This window comes from Anastrepha ludens, chromosome 2 (genome assembly GCF_028408465.1).
Source record: "Anastrepha ludens isolate Willacy chromosome 2, idAnaLude1.1, whole genome shotgun sequence".
Lineage (NCBI taxonomy): Eukaryota > Metazoa > Arthropoda > Insecta > Diptera > Tephritidae > Anastrepha > Anastrepha ludens.
Window position 1 is genome coordinate 34,265,621 of NC_071498.1, and position 6,945 is coordinate 34,272,565.

A 6,945-nucleotide genomic window follows, 5' to 3' on the forward strand; every position below is an offset into this window, starting at 1 on the left:
TATTTTATTTTTTTCATAATGCGAGGAAAGAGAGGGTCATACGGTTAAATTGCAATTTCGATGGATTAACTGCAGTATTTTAAAAATGTTGTTAGGTTGGTATTTTTATAATTATTTAGATAAAACTTTAATTGCCCAAGAGTTACAAAATTTACAATATTTTCAAATGAGGATAACGCAAATAGAAATACAAAATATGGTGGACAATAGTAGATGTGCTTAACAATTTTTATTAACATTGTGCATTTTCTTCATCTAAAGAAAGCTCGACATTTTTTTTATGTGAAAGGAACCTCCCAATATATTATAAAAATCTGCTCGATTTTTGAGCCATTATAAACTTGCACTTTGTTATACCAAAATTCAATGGACTATAAATCTGCATAGACGAAGTTTTGCTCGAATTAAAAAGGTTAAAACAATCCCTGAAAGCTTGTTTTTAATTTTCAAAAAGTTTGAAAATTAGATTTTTATGATTTTTGTAGAAGAATAATTTATATTTGCATCAAAGAACTAACGAAATTAATTAGGAAACAACGACTGATTGGAAAAATGAAAGAAACCATGTGAAGTGAGCGGGCACAGCCAAAGTTCCTCTCACAATTTTACTCTGAATGCTAAAACCTTGTAATTTGTTATCCTTGATTCAGACTGTATTGGCTGTGCTAATGTTTTCTTATTTCACCGACATCATCACAATCTTAAACACAATCTCAGTTTTTGCCGACCTCCGTCACATACCCTCTTACGTCAGCAAATCAGCTGATTCCTGCAAAATGTCTGAGAGCCGGTTAACGGTCTGGCGATTTTTGAATTCTCTCCACCGTGATATGTTATAGGTATATGAAAATCAATACCACAATTGATAGCATATTTAAGACTCAGTTCAGGCCGTTTAATTTTCCTCAAAATCAAACTGTTTTGCCTAATAAATTATTAGGTCTCATAGACGTCCAAGTAATTTCGGCATTCAAAAAGGTATTAATGAAAAGAAGGACCTGTGGAATTCGTTATTTTCTTATAACACTTTCGCTTTCACCTTCTATGTTCTTGCCCTGCGTTAGCTAGAACTACATTAAAATTCTTAGGAGCTTTACAATATGAGAAGTTAGAATGCCTCTCGGGGTTAGAGCTTCAGAGTTTACTTAGATACGCAGCCGTATTACAAGATGTCCACTACAAAGAAACGTAAAGGTCTAGCTCCATCTGGTAACACTAAGGACTAATAGGTCTATGTGATGGTTTTCAGCCAGCCAGGTCAACCTAACCTAACCTTCGATTTCACTAACGCTTTTAACTTCGTCGTCTCTTTCATCGTAAAACTAATTCTAACGGTTTACATTCCCATTATGCAGTAACCAGTAGTAAAATTCTTTAAATTATATGAGGAGACGTTCTAAAGAAATACGGGGTCTTGATACCTCTTTTTGCTTAGTTCCGATTTACCATATACCGTGGGTGGGATCCATCAATATCGTCGTGTGTTCTAATTTTAAATGCATCAAATCGCAGTATCTTATTGTAATGTTACATTTCAGTAAAACGTTTCTCTATAATTCCACTGGTTTTCCATATAAAAGTCACAAACTAACGGCAATACAACTTGCTTGCTTTATTGAATTTCAAATCTTAATCACTTTGCTTCACGTTTGCACGTTTACACGTTTGCACGCTCAACTTAAGGCAGATGACCACCTTTTCAAAGCCATTGCATACATTTATCTCTGCTAATCACCTATTTATCCAGTTAAATTTTTTAATATTTTGATAAAAAAATTCAGCTAAAAACAGAAATGGATTGCATTGCCAATTCAAAAATTTATTGTAATTCAGTATTTTAAAATTGTTAAATATAATACATATATTAAGTATTTCATTTCATATGCAAGCGAAGCCGCGAGCACCAGCTATAATGAAAAGGGTGGTTAAATTTTAAGAGCCGATGTTGAATGTGAACCACACCTAAACGTGAAGTTTTTTTTCTGCATTTCATTTGACATTTTTAAATTTCAGACTAACTCAATTTGAACCATGGAAAGATACACAATCGAGCAATGCGTTAAAGTTATTCAGGCTTAATATGAAAACGGGCGTTCAAATCAAAATGCATATAGCGCACTTCGAAGAAAATCATCTTTAGTGATGAGGCACATTTTCACCTCAGTGGATTCGTCAATAAGCAGAATTGCCGCATTTGGGCGAATGATAATCTAAGAGTGATTGCCAAAAAACCAATTCACCCACAAAAAGTGACTGGTTGTTGCGGTTTATGGGCCGGCGGCGTCATTGGGCCGTATTTTTTCCAAAATGAAGCCGGCCACGCAGTTACTGTGAATAGTGTTCGCTATTGTGAGATGATACCGAACTTTTTATGGCCCGAATTGGAAGATATGGATGTGGACGATATGTGGTTTGAACAGGATGGTGCCACTTGTTACACAGCTAACGAAACAATGGCTCTTTTGCGCGAAAAACTTGATGGCCGAATAATCTCACGACGCGGCGATGTCAATTGGCCGCCAAGATCATGTGATTTGACACCGTTGGACTTCTTTCTTTGAGGTTATTTGAAAGAAGACGTGTACATCGATAAGCCAGCAACAATTCAAGAGCTAGGGGATGAGGTTATTCGGCACATTAACGGCATAGAACCTCAATTATGCCTCAGCGACATCGAAAATTTGGACCATCGGATGGATGTGTGCCGCCGAGGCTGCGGCGGCCATTTGGCCTATATTTTATTCCATACGTAATTGAGCCATACCAATATTATCATAATAAAGAGAAATGACAATAATTTCATAAAAAAATTGTATTTTATTCAAAATCAACACCGGCCCTTGAAACTTAACCACCCTTATAAGTAGTAGATCTGGCAGGAACGTTAATTCGATTTTTGAAGTCATTATTTAATATAGAAATGTATTTTTTATTGTAGTTTTTTGTACGATATGTCACAACTAAATTTTGCATTGTTAACTGGTGAGCAAGAGCACAACCCAGCACCTTAAATTAAATTAAATAACTACACTACCTTTTATAAGTGTACACAACTGCATATTAAGTTTGAGTTTATTGCTTTTTTTCAACTATAATTTATCTTTGTCTCGTAACATTTACATATGCTTAAATAAGAACACCCAGCCTTTCAAAGTCATTGCAAACCATGCTGTGAATCCTACGTGAACAAATTTGCAACAAAATGCATAGCGAGTTTTTAGGCTCGTTTTTTATTTTCTTTAATAATTCCCGGAGTTAAATGCCCAACGCTCAAAGCTCTAAAAACAGAGAATGTTGATAGTCAATGTACGCCACTGTTAAGAAAAAAATTATTAAAATCAAAGCGATTTCTGAGCCACTTCAAATTTGTACCTACACATAAGTAAAAAAATGTTCGAAATCGTATGCAAAATAAAAAAATCAAAAATCAACGCAATTTTTGAGCGACTACCATTTTGCATTTTAATAGGCCATAAAACTGCATATTCAAATTTTTTATAATAAATTTTAAAATTTGTCGAATTTTTATAAATTTTGTACTTACATTTGATTTATGCACATACCATATTTGATATTTGTTGTAGAATAGAGTATATGTTTATAAAAAAATTATTCAAAATTAAAAGACCAAAAGAAAAGTAGACAAAACTGGTGGGAGTCGAAATATCGCGTTTTTAATAAGCTGGCCACGGGTGAACGTAGTTTTGGTACATTTTTTCCTTACGAATATCAGATTATGTGTGTTGTTGTTGTTGTAACAGCATAAAGATTCCCCATACATGGACAGGAAAATGCTGCAGGAGTGACAGTCCTTGGCCGGATATAAATCCGGGTCTTTCCGGTAACGTAGCACCGACTCACGTAGCGACGCTAGATTAAGGGTATTTGTGTATTCTTTAATCCAGTAAACTTTTTGAGGCGGGCATTTGAAATTTAACTCATTTAAATATGAGCGATAATCTCTACTACTTTAATGTATAATCTGCTGCTCTTATAATCTTTATAGAATTTTTGTTCAAAAAGTTTCGTCTGCTTCACTGTTAAAACACTTAATTGTTTTAAAGAAATTGAAAGTTATTGATTGCTAAACTTTATTAAAAAAAAAGAGGTTGTCTGTAAAGTCGGTTTACTGACGATAGTTTAACGTGACAACGTCATAAGAAAATACTGATGTAATGGTTGCAATTTTCAAAACAAAATTTTAATTTTATTTGTTTGATAGATCTTTTGTATGGATATAGAGAAGAAGGTAAATGGAATCGCAATGGAATAGGTCAACAAGTTACATTTACACAAACGTGAAAAATGACGAAACATTTATCAAATTCATGAAAGATATCTTCAATTTCGATTTTGCATCAGACGTTAATAAGTCAACAACACTAAGAGGCATCATCATCGATTTGACTTTCTCAAGACATATTACACTTGAAACACTCCCTTTCATTTCATACTTTTTCTATCATCGTCCTATTCTCAACAGAGAAATGGTTCATTACCATGCACACAGGAAGAAGGCATATGCAAATACAAATATGTGAATTTATATACATATGCGCATATACATACATATACATATATGCTCACTCAAGTAGGACAGAACCAGATGTCGAACGTTGCTGAACGCGGGGGCCGATTGTGCTCTTTGTCGTTCGTTCCGCGCTCTCGCTTGCAGTTCAAGCAAGGTAACGACGCATGAGCAAGATAGCGACGCATGAGCAAGACAACGACGATTTTTCGTGCTTGCAGCCGGCTAAATCGAATTATAAGACGTTATCACGTCAAAATATATGTATATACTCCGCATAAATCTCATATCATAGGATCCACTCATGCTCTTTAAAGTGATAAGAAAACAATCTCTTGTAAAAGAGTCCTTTCTTAGTTTACAGATGCTTCAGAGAGGAGGATTGTATTCACGATGTATAGTGTGCAGAGGTGTGACTAATATCAGACCGTTAACCCGCTCTCAGCGATTTTGAACCAATCGGCTGATTTGCTTATATCATGGGAGTTGTGACGGCGATTTGTTTACGAAAAAACTGGTAGGCTGTGTTCGTAAATGCGACATGACTTGCAGCATAAGCATCAGTGGCAACACTGCAAGTTTGACATTTGATACTTTTTATACAATTTTTGACAATTTGCAAATACGTTTGTTTGCATTTTTGAACGCGTATAATACTAAAATGGAAATTGTGCTGAATCTACAATAACACTAGACGAAATTTGTGAGCAAAGAAAAGGTAGATTTTCTTTAAATTTAAGAAAAAGAAGGCTATTGAAGTCAAAGAGAAAAATGTTTAGGTACAAATGTTTGTCTTTAAAAAGAAAAATACCTAAAAACAAATCGTTTATTAAAACAATAAAGTCGTTTCCCGAAGACATTTTCTATACCCATTTCCGAATGAATTGGGACACTTTTAAAGTAAGGTTTTATAAGTTTTATGAAAATTAATAATTTATAGTTTCACTTTAATTAGGCTTTGGAAAAGGCTTTGACTCCACACTGGGTAACTACCCGATTTAAACTCGTCCTCCATATTCAACCATACTCTCAGCAATAACAGTGTTTCCGCATTACTGAGATTTTCACTAAAAATTTAAAAATAATAATTTATAAAATTATTATTAACATAATTTAACTAAATTTCAATACAAAAATTAAAATAAAACAGTTTTGCACTTACTTTTCATCAGACATCGTAGTTATATGCAGTAAACAATTTTTTGATAGAAATTATGAGTGACAACTGATAGAATTGTTGTCTTTTTGAACGCTTGATCATTGCAGTGCTGCCATATTGGCATTTCTGAACGATCTGTTTGTTATGCAATTGTAGTTTGCGCGTCATGTTGCATTTACGAACACAGCCGTATATCTTTAATATGAATATATAATTTATATAAGAATATAAATCATACATAGGTCGGCCGTCGTAGCCAAACTTGTTGGAGTGTGATTCCCATTCCGTAGCGCCCGGGCATTAAACTCCAAATGATACAATAGGTTTTTGTAATAGCGGTCGCTACTCGGGGGGGCAATGGTAAACCTCTGAGTATATTTCTGACATAAAAACAAAAAAAAACATCCGCCGTTCGGAGGCGACCTACAACTCAAGGCCTTTTTTTAGTGGAAAAATATCAAAACGCATACTACAAATTGGAGAGGAGTTCGGCCAAACAACCATCAAAGGATGTACGCGCCAATTACATGTATACATACATATAACGGGTGGCGCAAAATTAACCATTCAACTTTTTACTAAAAAAAAAATTATTTTGAATGACCTAAATCTTTATTTTGACCCTTACGAGCTCCAATGCTTGTCTGTTTGCATGCTGCAGCTGTCTAGCTCACAAGTGTCAAATATGATTGCCGTAGGACGATATTTGCAAATATTATAAATCTTTCCATAATTGATTAATTTTGCGCCACCTGTTACATGTACATAATTAAAAAAAAATATATGCATCCACACAAGGATATTTCACATTAGACGTTTGTTGAACTTTAGAAAACCTTTACCGTCTTATAAATCGCACTTTTAGCTAATAAATTTAAAAAATTCTACATAGTAGACTTACCTTTGTTTGCTGCAATTTTATAGTTTGTCTTCAGAATAATTTAGTTAACTGACCTAACCCTTTAGAAAGATTAACTGTTAATGTTTCAAATTGTCATCAGCATCGGGTCTGAATATTTTATGTTGTAATTCCAAAGTACAATTAAGCCAAGTTTACTCCTTTAACTACAGTCATATCTGAGTTAAATGAGGTTCCTGATTTGGACTCTTCCCTGCCTTGTGGAGCTGTCCGTAGTCTATTATGTAGTTATTTTAAAATTTTTCCAGTTATTGTTTGGTATTAAATTTGTTCTACAGTTGGTAAGAAATTGGTTCATTTGGCTTAAAAAATAAATAAATGTATATCTTCAATTAGAGG